Here is a 17,339-nt window from a genome sequence, read left to right on the forward strand (position 1 = left end):
AGACACAGTGAATGTGGAAAGACTAAGAAATAAAAATAAAAAGCCATTCATAACGTCTTGAACTTTACGTTGCTCACAGGGGAAAATGTTTGCCAATGTGTGTGTCACATCAACATGACGACTGAGTGGGATGGGGAAGCTGATCTTCCTCATCAGTCATTTATGCTGATTTGTTAGATGCCAAAACAGTTTCCTCATTGAAATTGCTTCTAACAAGTATGGAAGAATTTAGGTTCTACCAAAAGCAGGCTGAACATTTTCCCCTGCTTTCAGGTCTCTGGACTGAGTGTCCCCACAAGAAGGACATGATTATGTTTCATAGGGAAGTCTTCCTGAGAAGCAACAGGCTTTTCTAGGGCAGAACTGCAGGGCCCCCCATGGAGGGCTGGAGGAGGTCTAGAGGGGACACTGGAAAAATAGCAGGAGTGAATTCAGATACTGCTGCTCAGGTCGCCAAAGACAGCATTGCTATCTCTAAGGATATGACATTCTCCCAAATTTTCCATGAGTGAAGGAGCCTGTGAACACTAAGCAGGTTGTTAAGACACAGCAGCACATAATTTGCGTGACAACACAATTAGAGTATGATTTGATATTTGCAAAATAACTAGCCCATTGTTCTTTGAAACTGCAGCAGTAGCAATAGAAATAAAAAAGACTGAGCCGTCTTGGAGACAACAATCAATAAACAATTCTAAATCTGCAGAATTCCTTGACAATATTCAAGCAATGAGCTAGATGTGTGCTGCAGATACCTCTTACTGCAGGGCTCACTCCTGCAAAGCATAGAACTAGTTTCTCAGCACACAGAGGGAACCAAGTCAAGATTCCTAATCTTTTGAGATTTACTAAATGGCTGGAAAGATCAGACAAGTACATACAGGCAAATATGATTAAATGGAATCAAATAATATCAAATGTGATTTGAGCACAGACGAAAGAGAAATTCCTTTCACCTGGGATCTAGAGAGACTTCTTCAGAAAATGTGGCTCTGGAGACGGCCAAAGACATGGGTGGAATTTTGGCAGAACAGGATGTAAGGAATTTAAAAACTTATTCTATAATTCATATAAAAATTCAAAGGATCCCAAAAATCCAAAACAACTTTGAACAAGAAAAACAATGTTGGAAGACTTGCACTATCTGATTTTCAAACTTTTTTTTTATAAAGCTACAGTAATCAGAAATTATGGTGTTGGTGTAAAACAGGAAAATAGAATAATGGAACACAATAGAATGTTCAGAACTAAACCAAGACTTATACAGACAATTGATTCTCAAAAAGGATGCTGTGGAGAAAGGATCTTTTCAGCATGTAGTGCTGGAACAATTAGATAGTGATACGCGAAAAAAAAAAATGAACTTTGATTCACACCTCACAAAATATACAAAATTTACCTCAAAATGGATCATAGATCTTAATAGGAAATCTAAAACTATAAAACAGCTAGGAGAACAAGCATAGGCTTAAGCTTTATGGCCTTGGGTTTGGCAAATTTTTCTTTGCTATGACACCAAAAGTATCATCTATTTTAAAAAGAAACTGATAGAGTGAACTTTATGAACATGAAGACTCTTCAATGCTCTTCTAAACACTGCTAAGCAAATGAAAAGACAAGCCATAGACAGAAGCTATTTGCAGATCATATATCTGATAATGGTCTCTCTTTGTATCTGATCCAGAATAAAGAGGTCTCAAAATTCAATAATAATTCAAACACCTGAATGAATGAGGCCAGAAAACACACTTCAGTAAAGATATCCAGATGGATAATAAGCATATGAAAAGATGCTGATTAAAGGTGTCATTAGTGATTAGAGAAATACTTTTAAAAACCACAGTGAGATACTAGTTCACATACATACTAGAATGAATACAGTTAGAAAGACTGACCTTACAAGGTGCTGGCAAGGAAGTAGAGCAACCAGAACTGATACACACCACGAGGAATTTGCAATAGTACAACCATTTTGGAAAAGTCTTTAACAGATTCTTTTAAAAAGGTAAACACCTATGTACCATATAATCCAGATATTCCTCATCTGGTGCTTTAGAAAGGAAAAGCATATGTCCATACAAAGACTTATAACCAAATATTCACTGCTATTTTATTTATAATAGCTCAAGTTGTAAATAACCCATGCATCCATCAAGAAGTAAATGCAGAAAGAAATGATGGTCTATACAAACACTGCTCACAATAAACTCTTCAGTAAAAACTCAGCACTAAACAATACTCTACTATAAGACAAATAAGCTATTAATACAGCAACACAGATGATTCTCAAAATAATTACACTGAATGAAAGAAGTCAGACAACATAGAGTAGATACTGCATGCATCCATTCATATAAGGATCTTGAAAATGCAAACCAATATGTTGTGATAGAAAGCAGATCAATGGTTCCCAGGGGAAGAGACGGGGAGGGAGGGAGGGACAACAAAAGTCAGGAGAGAAGCTTTGTGGGTGATGGGTATGTTCACTGTCTTGAGTGTGGTCATGGTTCCTTGGGGATATTCTTACGTCAAAACATATTAAGCTGTACACTTTAAACGTGTGAAAATTATTTTGCCAAGTATACCTCAAAGCTGTTTTAAGAAAAAAGGCACTTTAGTCCTGATCCACCTCAGCGCCTGATTGGAGTGACATGATCAGTCCCTCACACTGTCTGCCTAACGGGAAGGTAGAAAAGCTCTCACAGAAGATAACATGGATTTTTCATTTGCAATGTCTGCCATGTAATAAAGAATTTCTAGACATGCAACATGTCCAGACTATATGACAGATAACATGAGAATAAGGAGCATTAGACAAAGGATGCAAACCCCAGGTGATGTAGGCGTCAGAGTTACCAATAAAGGCTATAAAATACTTTTAATATATTCAAGAAAATAAGGAAATGATGGGAGAATAGATAACAGGGTAGAGACTTTCACCAGAGAAATATACTGGAATGTATTTTTAGGAAAAATCAAACTGATACTCTAGAACTGAAGCTTTCAGCTCTGGAAACAGGTAAACAGAGCTAATTAGGATCCCTTTTAAGTAAAACTTTCAGTAATTCTGGGTAAAATATAACAACAAAGTAACACAGAGCTAACTATGGAGAGAGAAGTTCCCTGATGACAATACAAAGAGGACACTTAAAGCCCAGAGTGGTCATCTTGTGAGCTGATGCCACCGCACCCTGGAGGGAAGGGGTTTTCATCTGCACATAAATAAGGATACAATGTCCATGTAGGAAAAAGTGTCCATACCAGATGTAGAAGACTCTTCCTCTATATCTATATAGTCAGAGACAGAGATGTAAAGTGGCAGCAGAGGTCACAGTGACACAGGGCCCTGGGCCAAGGAGTGTGAGCACCTCTGCAAGCTGGGAAAGGTAGGATGACGAATCCCTCCCAAGAGCCTAGGTGTGGAACTTAGCCTTGGCCACTCGTTGGTTTTAGCCCACTGACATTGACTTTGCACTACTGCACCCTAGAACAGTGAGAAGATGAATGTGTATTGCTTTAAGCCACTGAGTCTGTGGTCCTTTGTTACAACAGCAATAGGAAAGGAACTCAGGAACCAATATGAACTTGAACCACAGGCTGCCTGCTGTGCTGGCAGGGAGTCCTTTGTCTCTGATCCTGGGGGAGTGTCCTGTCCTCTGGCAGCATCCACAAACTACCTCATGCTAACTTGGCAGTTTGCAGAGGGTTAAATCTTATCCCTGCACAGTTCTTGATATTTAGTTAATAAAAATGATGGTGTCATCATGGGTATTTTTCCATCTTTTAAATACCCTTCAGTCTTCTAATAAAGCTACTTCTAATTAAGAGACCATGTAAATAGTTTTCAATCTTCATAATAAATAACTGGTTTTATCTGGTTACTTAAATTATGAATAATAATGTTCACATTTGTAAAAGTTATTAAAATCAACATTGTTTAATGAAAATATCATTTCTTTTCGCATGAACATGTATTAACTACAAGAAATGTTCCATGCTTTCTTCTACGATTTACTGTTAGAGCCTTAAAGAATAATATTTTCCTCAAAAGATATTACGGCAAAGGGATTTCTTTTGGTGGAACTGTTCCGGCATCAAATCTGGTGCATGTCTCAGGCCACTGGCAACATAGAGATGATAGAAATTAGGAGGCATTATAAACACAGAATCATTTTTAAAGGAATTAAAAAAACTGGATGTGTGTAAACAAAGAATCAGAGAATATTCTGGTGAAATAAATGTATTTTTCAGCTTAAGCAAGACATGGGGTGAATAAATCTGAAATGAAAAAACCACCCAGAGATTAGCAGCGAGTCATGCATGCAGTGTGAATGATCAAAACCAAGTTGTTTCCAAACCAGTGTGCAGGCTTGATGCCTTCATGAATCAAATCTGTGTGGCACCAGGCCACCTCGAATACATGTTGATGAGGTATTTATAAGCCCTTCACCATCCCAAATCAAAGCCCACGCACGAGCCACAAGACCATCACCTACACATTTGGAAAACACACAACATGGTGAATAGCACTTTTCTTGTTCAGTAGCCGGTGGCAGCGAACTGTGAGCAGACAGAGATACAGGGACACAGAGGCACCTCCCCTCAATCAGCTGATAAACTTCCGTGCATCCCTGGGGACAGGATTGTCATCAAATGCACCATGGATTGATCCTCCTCCTAGGAAAGGAACCGTAGTGCTGTCATTAGGTTTGAGCAGGGGTGGGTGGAGGATCTCAGAAGAGTTGTTTCAGCACACCAATAGAATTCTTGGCCACCGTGACCACGAAAGACAAGTCCCCTGCCATCCCGGTAGGCACTTGGGCTCCTGACAAAAGCTGGGCTCAGTAAAGGGTTGAGTAGAAGGCACAGACCTGAGGGATGCCCCAGCAATAGGCAGGAGGTAGGGCCTGGTTTATACTGCTCTGGGTGTATCCCAGACTCATCCGAATACGAAATCAGAAATTTGCAAAACAGCAGAGCTGGGGTGGATCATCTACTCCAGACTCCTCACCTTACAGTTAAAAGGGTGGCAACCCTGACAGGCAAAGCAACGTGCTAAAGGCAGAGCGTGGAAGTGGCTGTGCCAGATGAAACGCAGCGTGCAACCCCCGTTCAAGGCCGCTGACTCTGACGACGGGGCCAAGGTTTCCAATGAGGAGAATAAGACAGTGTAAATACTTTGTTCCCCCTAAAACCCCAAATGTTTTTTAAAGGCACAAAAACTCACCTTAACTAGATCTCTTCTGAGGGGGCTCTCTTCTGCTTCTTCGTCTTTCTGTCTCCATTTCCCTCTCTCAGACACAAACACATTCAGTTTTGTGAAAGGGGACGTCCTTCCATACAAAGACAGACTTCACATCTTCAGAAAGATACCTGAGAAAGCACGTTTCTCAATTCAAGTCTTTGTGTGAGTTCTGGGCAACTGGCTTATTTTCTAGAACAATCGGTAGTTACAAAATCAGGAAATCATCTTCCACAAAGGCAGAGTTCTGGTCCGTGTTGATAAAGTTGGGGATGTCACATTTCATGAGTCTGTTCGGCTCCTCCTCTGGCCACCTGCTGCATCTGATGGCTTCCTGGAGCCGAATAACACTGTAAAGGGCTATGGTAGGGATACCAGCTTTGGCCTTGTCCAAGTGGTCCACTTCATTGATGTAGCAGTGAAAGAGGGACCTAGATTCGTCATTGCACTGCCAGAGAACACCTTGGGCAGCAGCGGTCTTCCAAAGTCTGACACAAAGCTGTTGAGTCTAAATCTCTTCTCGGGAGACTCTGCATTGCTACAAAGAAAACCAAAATAAAATATCGTTCACAGTGTAGCGCGGTGACCTGAAGAATCATAGTTTTTGCCATCTACTGAGAGTAAATCCCTGCACAGAGCATGCTGACATGCACTGGAATTGAAAGACATCACTTCTGAACACATACAATTAAACCCAAGGCAAAAGTCTAAAGTGAGGGCTCATGGACCATCCTAAAAAGACATCGTTCCCTGAGAATCCTCAATATTGGTGCCTCGCACACCAGTGTTTCTCCGTGGGACACTCAGATCTCTTCATCAGGATTCGTTAAAGTGCTTCTTAAAATGCAGAATCCTGGGGTGCACACCCTCAGAGTCTCCAGAGGTAGCGACTGGTAGTCTGTATTTTCATAGCCACCAGGATAACTAAACATGCTCAGGTTTAGCACCGCAGTCTACATCGGGTCACCTGAGCATCGACAATTCTGTCTCACGGGATGGGGGGTGCCATGTGTGTCAGGGTGCTGTCCTACCCATGTGTCTCCCCTGATTCTCAGAACTGACAGTGCTGCCCCATTGGGCACGAAATACCACCGTTTCACAATGCATACGCAGGGCGCCCGACTGAAAAACAATCAGTGATAGGAGAGGGGACAAAACTCAGCTTCCTGTTACCTTGTTTCACTTACTGTGGGACGAGTGATCAATTCAAGGGTAATAAATCAGTGAATGAGTGAATAACATGACTCGCGTTAGTCCCACGAGTGCCTGGAAGAGCAAGCCTGGGCACATTGAGAACCATAACAGCCCATCTACTTAAATGTCATCCTCCACAGATCTATGTAAAGGTTACTTCCACCCAGGCAGTGACTCCAGAAGGGCAAGAATCATGTATGAACACACTCTCAAATCCAGAACAGAACCTGACAACAATTAGGCTCTGGAGTCTGTGTTTAGCGAGTGTGGAATCTCAGTGTTTCCAGCTCTTACACCTTGCCTTCCCATCCCACCACACACGATATGGCCCTTATGTCCAGTTCTCCCGGGGCTGGGGCCACGGAACCCATTTATAGGACTGGAAGAATCTGATCATTTAAACCATCCCCCAGATTATCATCAAGAGTCACCTGCATTTCAGGGATCAGTAATCCCAGAAGCTTTGCAGTTCAGGCAGCTGAGGGATTTTTATATCAGCTCTGTCTTCTACTGTGACTGCCTGGGTGACATCAGACAAGGAATTCTGAAAAGCCTGAACTTTTCCTTTCAGGAATAATCTAATTAACAAATCTCGTTGACCACTCAACAAATGTGATGTGAAGATCAATAATTTACACAGGAGTACAACATTCACTAGGTCGTGGATTTAGAATCAGAGGAAAATCATTTTAGAAAGCTTGACAGAATGTAGCTTTAATGCGAATTTAAGTATTCTTACCTTTCAGTAAATCATCTTCCCCTACTTATCACTTCACCCAAGTTTAAAAGATGTCTGAGAACAGGGATGAGTGTGTCAGCAATCTGAGACCCAATAACCTAAAATGTCACCTAGGAAAAAGAGGGGAGTAACACATTTTTAAAAAGCATGGTGAGGATGGCGGGGCCATCCCCAACCCCAGACTAAGAAGCTCTGAGTAATAGCTTTCCTGCCTGCCTGGGGCATCAGCTGATGTGAAAATCCACCCAGAAACCTCACTGTCCAGCAGCTCTTCCATAACACAGGCTACACTTTCTCAGAATTAAGAATTGCGTCCAGTAACCACTTCGCTGAAGAATAAAGACAAAGGAGAACAAGAGAGTTCTGCCCCTCCCAAGGGAGAGCCCAGACCTCGGGCTGCATGCACTGCGCCCACCTCCCTGGAGAAGAATAAACTGGAGAAGGGCGTTCTGCGAAACTGCGGCAGCAAAGGTTGAGATGGGAACAAATTGACCAGCTGGCCAGGGACAGCCCCCTCCGTCGCTGCCTTGGCGGCTGCCTCAGCCCTCTCAGCCCATCCTGCCCACCTCCGGTGGCTAAGCTGTCAGAGAAATTGCTTTGCGACCTGGAGCAACAGAGGCTGCCCTCAGGCCAATCTGCGGAAAAGATGGGAGCTAAACCCCCAGCTCCCGAGCGGCAGGCTCCATACCCCCGCCAACACCCCGACGCCCCCGCACCCTACCGCAACCCCGGGGAAATATGACCCGAAGAAGTGTGACCTGGGAACGAGGGGCAGCAGAGGCCGCCCCCACGTCAGGCCTGCAGAGAGATTGGAGCTTATCCTCCAGCTCTCCAGGGGCAGCCCCTGTCCTCTCCACCTCCTGATCTCACCGCGCCCACCTTCCAGGAGCAATCAGACCAGGTGTGGGGTGTCAGGCGAATCTTGCGCCAGAGAGGACGTCCCCAGGCCAGGTCAGGAGAGAGGAGAAGAAGTGGCCCCATTAGGCGGGGCAGCCGGCCGTCGCAACTGCCTGCCCCTCGACCACATCGGGCCCGTCTCCCAGGAGCAAGCTGACCTGGAGACGGGCATCCGGCTTCTTGGGCAGCAGAGGACGCGGATAGGTCACGGGGAAGAGGAGAGCAAATTGACAGGCTCCGCGCTGCAGGTCTTCTACCCCCGCCATCGCCACCCCCGCACCTTAAAGGCACCGCCCAGGGCGCCCCTCCCCCAGCAGGCTGAGTGGGACAGGTGCGTCTGGTGACCTGGGGCAGGAGAGGCCACTCCCACACCAGGCCATCGGGGAGACGGGAGCCAATCCACCAGCTCCCCAAGGCAGCCCCTACCCCCGCAGCAGCCACCACTCTTGCCCATGACCTCACAGTGGCCTTCTCTAGGGAGCAGGCTGACCTGGAGATGGACGTCCGACGAACTTGGGACAACAGGGACCGCCCCCAGGGCAAACCATGGGGGGAAGTGGGAGCAAATGGACAAGTTCCATGGGAAAACCTGCTGCTGCTGCCACCCCCCCCAAAGTACCAAGTCCAACTCCCGGGGTCAGGCCGACTAGGATACACGCGTCTCATAACACAGGGCAACAGCGACCGCCCCCAGGACAAGACGCGGGGAAGATGGGAGCAAATGGGCCGCTCCCCCGCTGCAGGCCCCCGACCACCGCCACCCCTGCACCCTGACTACCCTGCCTCCCGCCCCCAGCAGGCAAAGTGGGACAGGGGTGTCCCGGGACCTGGAGCAGCAGAGGCCGCCTTCAGGCCACGCGGTGCAGACATGGAGCTAATCCACAATCTCCTCCGGGGCAGCCTCCCTATGCCTGCAGCCACCACCTTACCAGCCCCCTGACCGCACCGCACCCATCTCCCAGGAGCAAGCTCACCTGGAGTCGGACCTCAGGCAAATCTCCGGCGGCAGACGTCGCCCCCAAGCCAGGCCGTGGGGGAGAGAAGAAATGGAGCAACTCCCTGGAACACATCCCCTGCCCCTGCCACCTCCGCCGCCGCCTCCCAGGAGCAAGTTCATCTGGAGACCCGCGTCCCGCCTCTAGGGCAGCTGAAGCCGCCCCTGGCTCCGCCTCCGGGGAGAGCGGAGCGAATTGATCGGCTCCCCCGCGGCAGCCTCCCTCCCCCCGTGGGTCCCGCACCTTAACGGCCCCGCCCCCACTCCGCACTCAGCTAGCTGAGTGGGACAGGAGTGTCCGGCGACCTGGGGAAGAAGAGGCCGCTACCAGGCCCAGCAGCCGGGACAAGGCAGCTATTCCACCCGTTCACCAGGGGTAGACCCGCTCCGCCCCTCTGCCGCTGCCACCGCCCTCTGACCTAACCGCCCCACCTCCCAGGAGCAAGCTTACCTGGAGTGCAACATCTGGCGAATCTCCGGCGGCCAAGCCCCACCCCAGGCCAGGCTGCAGGGAAGAGAAGAAATCGATCGGCTTGCCCGGGCAGCCTCCCAACCGCCACCGCCGCCGCCGCCGCCCAAAAGCATTGCAATAGCCTACCGGGGTCAGGCTGACTGCAAGGATGTGCACTTGCCTTCTTATCCTGGCCAGGTCCCTGAGCACCTCCCTGCATCCCTACACTCCCTGCACCTCTGCACCCCTGCTACTCTCTGCAATTCTGCATCCCTCCACCCCCACATCCCCTGAAATGCCTGCGCCCTCCACAGCCCCTGCACCCCTGTCACCAGTTACACTTTTGTGCTGCTTACACTCCTGCACCCCTGCATGTCCCACACACCACCTCTTGGGCCTTTGGCAGAGTCTCTGCTGTTAGACCAATGCACAGTGACTCACTCTTTGCCAGTATATGATGCATCAGTGGACGTCAGGGGTTGCCTGCAGGAAGGTACATGTTCCCGGTCACTAGCCTGGGCCACTAGGGTGATCTCTGTGAGGTCACCCAGGACGGGTTCAGAGATGCTGTTCTCTGGGAAGAGAGGAGTTGAAACCGGTCTTGAGGGCAGAGCTGTGCTCACCAGGCCGTCCACGCTTCATGTTTTACACAGGGCTTCGGAGAAGTGAAATGGATCCGGCCAAGTAATACCGGCCTGCTGTGAGCCCACCTCAGTCCTGGGCTCTGAGTCAGACCGACTGGCTCCCTCAATCAGGGCCCAGTTTGGGCACCTGAATGGTCCCTTTGAGGCATCCCAACAGTTCTCAGGATGAAGTCTGGCTGCTTCCACCCCATGGCCCTCCCTCCTACTGTGCTGGCCTCAGGAAGGTTCCTTATATGGGGAAGAAGGCAGCCCACACCCTACCCCACCCCTCACCTTTCTCTAAACCAGGCTGGTGCTCTCTCTGCCCCTCAGAGTCTGGGAAGCCATCCCTCTTCAGTTATGTCCCTTCTGAGATGGACTTGCTTCCACTCAATTCTAGGTGAGGATGCACCATGGAATGCACTGGGTAAGAGAACCAAAATAAATAATTTCTTCTGTGAGGTTGTCTGTTTATCTACTGGGGCTGGGCTGTGTGTAGTTTGCTACAGCTATTGGTGTGAGAGGCTAAAACAGCCTGTGTGTCCTTGTTTTCATCTCCCCGCTGTCTTTGGGTTTTCCCTAGACACTCCTGAGACATTTACTTCTGTTAGTATTATTCCTGTTATTACACACGGGCCCTACTGACATGGAGGTAAGGTGTTGGGGGAGCGGGACAGAGCAGGGCATCTGCAGTCCTGTGATTAGTTCTCATTGAGCCTGTGCCCTGAGCTGTGACCTCCGCAAGTGTGTCTCTTTCCCCCCACCCCAATTTGGGTGACACAGAAGGGATTTCCCTTCTCCCAGGTTGGTTAGGCTCTGGTAAAATAATTTCTCATTAAAAAAACAAACAAAAAACAACTTCCCCCAATGAAACAGAATGTTCTGGGTGTATTTCAATACAGTTATTTTCTCCTCTCCAGGCAGGAAGCATGAGGAGTTATCCTCTGACCTTCATTCTGAGAACAGGACACGGTCCTGGATGTAAAATACATGAAAAAGAGCATGGGGCCCCTCTGACTGGCCCCCTGGAGTAGTCACACTCTGATTTCCCCACACTGAGCCTCCTGCTGGCCTCAGGGACCTGTTAAATCTGCCTGCCCCCGGGGTTCTTACAAAAGCAGGTTCTACCTTGGGAGCTGTGACTCTCCAAGCCTGCCCGCTGTTCCCTTTGCAACCTCTCTGGGTTGGAAACAGCTTTCCCCCTCAGTCTTCTGGGATCTAAGAAGAGCAGTGGGTTTGCAGCTCCCTCAGATTTGGTGTTATTTTCAGGACAGGAGGAAGAACTTCTGAGCTCCACACGAGCTGGACCAGAGGCTGGAATCCTCCCTTCCTCTGCCACCGTGCAATCAGTGGCTGTGGTTCTAGCCGAGTTTCTGAAGATGTGGACTTAAACACACATATCCCAGCCCTCACAGGAGCACACAGTCCTATAAATCCCCCTAGTTTCCACTGGTAACTATGGAGCCGATGGGGACACGGGTTTCGGGACCACAGAGGCCTGACTGCACGACTTGCTCCATGGCCTATTTACGTGGTTGCTCCGGGCCTTGTCTGAAGTGGCTTGTTTACCACACCTGGTACGTAGGAAACACAAAATAAGTACTAGAACCTTCACTTTTTCTCCCTCCAGGGCCTTCAAACGTAGAAAGTAATAAGTGAACTCAGACAGCCTAGTCACCACAATGAGGTCCGTCCAGCCTGGCTCTCCTGAGTGATGGGCACTGACTTGCACCTTAACTCGGAACAGTAGGGGAACTGCCTTCCTCTAACTGGGCCTCTCCCCACACCAGGCACGCCCGCAGCTCAGACGGGGCCAGCTCCCCAACTGAGGTGTGTGCTGGTGGCTTCAGTGTGACCTGGCCCTGCCGGGACATGAACCTGCAGTGAGTGAGGTGGAGGGTCGGGTGGAGGGGGGTCCCTTCTGGGGTGGCAGGGGGCCCGGTAGCACCCCTCCCAGCCTGGTGCCTGGGGCTCCCTAACACCTCCTACAGCTCCTGGGTTGGCTCCGGTCCTGGCCACTCCACACACCCTCCCAGTATCTTTTCATTATGCCCCTTTTCTGCTTTTATCAGCGAGAAGTGGCTTCTGTTGCTTGTTCAGTGAAACAGTACATCGGGAAACCAGACTACTTCTAACATCAGTAAAATACCAACCTCGGTCAGCTCGCCGGGCAGACCGTGCAGCACAAAGGCCTGAACAGGGCTGTGCGAACGGCTTACGTGAAGGGTCCTCAGCATCTGTCTTCAGAGATACAGAAGCTGATGGTTCAGGTAAAACCTCAGGGTGGGATTGAGGAATCCAAAGCTGGTTGGTTTCAAAGGCTAATTGGTCAGACCAGACCCCTGAGCTGTGGTCAGAAGCCTGGCTCACCGTCACGCAGACTCAGCGCCCTAAGTGCCGGGTGGGGCCGGTGCTGTTCCCTTTGTAGGCTCTCGTTGGGGATTCAGTGTAGCCCCTTAAATACAGCAGAAATTCCAGCCCCATTAGCCCCCACCCTGAGTGTTCCATGACACAAATCCCGGGAGTGTTTAATTTTCATCTTTGTTTAGGAGGATGAAGGTGGTTCAAGAGAAGACATAAATTCACACTTAGTGACACAAGGTCACAGCCAGTACTTCCTCCACGGAGAGCTATGTGCTCCCACAGTGGTGGCTGGGGGCTCGGCAGAGACCCTCTGCTGGTCCCAGAAGGACTCGCTCCTCTGGCCACAACTCATGGGTTGGACAGCAGATCCAGACGGTGACAGAGCATCTTTCCTGGGAATTTGGAACTGACACATAGAAATCAAGTTCACTCATCTGGAGTTTGGCGGAGGGGAGGGGCGGTGGTTGGAAATCAAATGAAACCAGAGCATGAGAGACACTTAGAAGTGAAAGAGCGAGAGACAGAGAGACTGAGCTTGTGAGAGCAAATAGTCAGAAAGAAGGCAAACAATCAGGGGACAGAGGAATTCCAGCTCCTGACTGTCTAGTCTGTCCCAGCCCATCAATGACCCCGTGAGATGTTTAATAACATTCCAGTTTTGCAGATTAGGAAACAGGCTGAAAGAGGTGGGGGCTGGGTTTGGGGGCACAGTTAATTCAATTGCCACTGGACCCCACACTTCCCATTGCCTGAAGGCACCCTAATCCTCACTGGGACCCCTGTGGTCCCCTGACAGCCCAGCACCCTGATCAAAGGGACCCTGCGGGAGTGGGAACCCCTCTTGAGTGTGGAGAGTTCCCTGCCCCGAGATGCCATGCATCAGCAAGCTCCCGCTCACCCCAGCTTAACATCAGCCCAGCTGTACAGTCTCCCAACCCGCTTCCCTCCCTGCCAGGCACCCCCAACCTTACCACCGAGTGTACTGCAGGAATTCAGGCACAGGGATGCCCAAATCAACACGAGCCCACCGGCTATAGAAACAGCAGACTCCCAGCCCCGCCTGGGTTGCGAGGGGACAGAAGGTGTCCTCAACTTTCATGTGTCTAAAACAATCTTCTTCAGCTGGAGGTTCTAGAGAAAAATAAAAGGTCCAAAACATAGTTCGGTGAGGAATTCCTCCAAGGACCTGACTCCAGTGTCTACAACCATGTGTACCTACCCCCGGAATTGGGGTGAAGGTGGATTATTGATCAGCACAACCCCTGGTGGCCCAGCTCCTTGGCTTGGCTGCCCAGAGGGGGCTGGGGGAATGGGTAAGGCCAGGGCACTCAGGAAAAGCACAGAGGACCTGAGCTCTCCCTTCTGCACTCGTAAACCCTTCCCCAAATCTCAAGGCATTGGACAGAGATCCGCCACAATAATGAGATGCTCCCATCTCTTCACTCACTCCTGTCGGTTCACTTACATGCTGAGCATCCACTGGGTCCCAGGACAAGACACAAAGGATGGCTGATGGGACAGGCTTGGTCCTTCCCCCTGGAACCTGTTCAATCTGATCAAAGAATGATCACTTATAAAGAGTTTCTCAAAATTATACAGAGACCAAAGACCAACTGCAGAGTGAACCAAATTTAAAAATATATATGAAGATCCCCCAGTCTCCCCGCCTAAGGTTAACAGCATAAAGCAAAAAGTTCTTGCCTTTAATCAGCAGGGAAGTTGTCACCCCCTCTCAGGTGGAAAGGAGAGTTATTCTTTGAGCACGTCACAGAAGTGCTCCATCGGATTGGACCAGGGCATCTACATTCATTCAGCAAATGTGTATAAGCTCCTACTACATACGGGAATCTCCTAACTAGACCGTTCCCAAGGCTCTCGGGCTTTATCAGTCAACAAAATAGACATGACTCCCCATCACTGGGGGCTCAGAATTTTAGCAGAGGAAACAGGCAGCATGTTGGGGTAGCAAGAGTTTGGAAAAATTTTTAAAAAAGAGTGATATGAGCAAACTCGGGTGATGGCGGTGGGGTGGGAGGCAGGCAGGAGAGAATAAGGCAATCCTGGCAGATCTCACGGAGTAATGAACTTGAAGCAGAATAGATCCGGAGGAAGAAGGAAGAGCCGGAGCCAGAGGCCCCCAGAGTGAGGGGGAGAGTGTGGGCAGAGAGGCAGAGCACGCCGGGTCCTGAGGCCTTTGTGACGACTTTGGCTCCTAATGACATGGTGACCCGTTTAGTGAGTTTTGAGGGGAGGGGTGATGTAGTCCAACTTATGCTTTTGTGTTTGTGTTTTTTGGGGGGAAGTAATTTATTTATTTTAATGAATGTGCTGGTGATTGAACCCAGGATCTCAAGCATGCTAAGCATGCGCCCTACCACTGAGCAACACCCACCACCCCCAATGTATGTTTTTACAGGCTCCCTCTGACTCTGTGTGGATGAGAGATTGCAGGAAAGCAAAGATGGAAACAGAAGGCTATTGGTATCCAGGAAAGGCTGAAGGTGGCTCTTAGGAGGGCGGGGAGCAGAGAGCAGGTATTTAATTAAGACAGAATATCCAGAATTTTCTAACAAGCTGGATTTGCTGTCTGTGAGTGTAAAAGAAAGAGAGAGAAAGGACATGGTTCCAACATCTGGGCCTGGACAATGGGAGGGATGTCCTCTCCGGATGGGAAAGGGGATGGGAAAAGGTGGGGCTGAGCAGGTGGAAAGGGGCTGGTATCAGCTCAGTTCTTCAATGTCATGGTTGAGGGGTGTGTTGCATATTGCCACAGAAGTGCCTAATAGGTAGAGGAATCTGTTTTCTTTTTCTTTTTAACATTTAAAAAATATAATTAAACATATTAATTGTATTATGTGAATGATTTGGGAATTTTGTTTCATGCCAAGTTATATGTTATATATAGCCAAATGGAGCATATATCAAAAAGGGGAGAAATGAGGGCTTTCACATAAACTGACTGTCCGTAACGTAGGTAAAATTTCAATAAAACCAGTCTTCAGGGCAAAAACCTCATCTCGGTGTTACATAAAAATAAATGAAAAACGACTATGTTGATGTACCATTATTTCATGTTACATAATAGCCCCAAACTAACAGTGTTTAACTATGAGGCTTGTAGAAATACTATTCGCTTTATTCACATAAATACAGAAGTGCAGAAATGTTCTAAGGTAGAATTAGCATCTTAGTGGGAATAATACATATTTGAGCATTTTACATGATATATATGTACTGATTCAAAATTTGGAAAAGTAATTTCATAGTAGAACATATGTATGAATGTGAAAGCAAGATGAATGAAAGGAAAAGAATGTGATGCGAGTCTCAGGGATAAAGGCTCAGATGGAAAGGGGAAATCAGGGAATTTTGGAGAAATCGAGAAATTGATGGCATGCCAATTTCCAAGGCTGGGTTGCTTCCACCAAAGGAATAGCAGAGAGAGAGAGGAGAGGCCCAGGAACCCACCCTGGGGAACACCCACAGTATATGTTTGGAAAAAACAGGAGACATTGGCAAAGGACCAGCCAGCAGGCCAAAAGCAGAAACAGACAGAGAGATGGGCTGGAGGTTGAGTGAAGCAGGAACACGGGGTAGGAGGGATGGAAGAGCTGGGTCAAATGCTGCCGAGGGGCCAAGCATGATGAGGAGTCAAAATTGACCACTATATTTAGCAACATGGGGTCACTGATGGCCTTGACAGGGCAGTTTCCATAGAGCGAGGGATCAGGCGAAAAGCCAGAATGGGTGTAAAAGGGGATGGCTCAAGAGAAGATGCAGACAGTGAGTTTAAACAACTCCTTAAAGATTTGCTGCAAAGACACAGGGTGGCAATTGGTGGGGGTGAATTAGGGTCAAGGAGTGCTGTTGGTTTAAGAGGATGGACGTTTATATACTGATGGTGCCAACTAGCAGGAGAACAAAATAGATGAGGCAGTGAAAGAGAGGATGGTTTTGGGAGTGACAACCCAGAGAAGATGGGAGGGATGGGGCCTCGGGGACTTTTGGAGGAACTGGCTTTCGATGCCACTTTTAATAAGCGGTGGGGCACAGAGAGTGAGGTCACAGACATCAGAAGGCGAGCGGATGTGCTGGGAGTTGCTTGTGAAATTTCTCTTCTGTTGGCTTGTTTGCTTGTTCAAAGTAGAAAACTAACCTTACCAGCTGAGGAACAAGGAGGAAGAAAGAGTTACTGGAGCCATGAGCAGAAGATAAGAAAGAGCCTTCCAGGGAGAATGGGACAGTAAAAAGGGCAGGGGGGGCGGGGGAGTGCGCTCCCAGAAAGTTACATTTTCTCTTTGACGTCCCCAAATGTGTGACGTGTTATTACCCTTCCTGCTGTCTACAAAATAAAAATTAATTATGGTTCAGAGGAAATGCTATTTCATTCTAAGAGGCTGCCTGTTTCTCAGGAATGGTCATCTTAAACTGCAAATATTACAAACAATGTTGAAAAGATGAACATGTGTACCTAAAATCCCCTATTTTCTATTAATCTGTTTACTACTCAGTTCCCCTATCAATAACACATAACAAATACTGCCATGATGGAGGTACATCGATGCTTAAAAGGAAATGAGATCTGTATCCTTTTGCTAAATTCCATGGCTTCCTTAATATGCAGTTCCACTTGGAATTTAGGAATGTCTGGTATAAGAAGTGAGAAACAGTTTGAGAAAATCCCGACTCAGAATTATACATCACAACCACATCTCACAAGTATATACAGCCGTAAAAAAGTTTAAAAGCAAAACTCCGTAACTACTCTTAAAGACCTTTGCAAACCTGGGCCTGCCAAGATGTTTCCAAACTGGAAAGGAACTCCAATCTCTTGC

General features: G+C 48.0%; 1 long non-coding RNA gene across 2 annotated transcripts; it reads right to left on the reverse strand.

Annotated features, from left to right (window-relative positions):
• Window positions 1-5,505: 5,505 nt before the first annotated feature.
• On the reverse strand, window positions 5,506-13,635 carry LOC140695097 (uncharacterized). 2 transcript variants are annotated; one of them, XR_012070786.1, is made up of 7 exons: window positions 13,476-13,635; window positions 12,294-12,381; window positions 10,435-10,563; window positions 9,959-10,091; window positions 9,518-9,571; window positions 7,176-7,285; window positions 5,506-5,780 (listed from the first exon to the last, which is right to left on the reverse strand). It is a non-coding gene; the product is annotated as an uncharacterized lncRNA (long non-coding RNA). The 2 variants fall into 2 exon arrangements; XR_012070785.1 differs by lacking the exons at window positions 9,518-9,571; window positions 9,959-10,091; window positions 10,435-10,563; window positions 12,294-12,381; window positions 13,476-13,635 and adding an exon at window positions 9,047-9,175.
• Window positions 13,636-17,339: the final 3,704 nt, after the last annotated feature.

The sequence above is a fragment of the Vicugna pacos genome, unplaced genomic scaffold (genome assembly GCF_048564905.1).
Source record: "Vicugna pacos unplaced genomic scaffold, VicPac4 scaffold_137, whole genome shotgun sequence".
Taxonomy (NCBI): Eukaryota; Metazoa; Chordata; class Mammalia; order Artiodactyla; family Camelidae; genus Vicugna; species Vicugna pacos.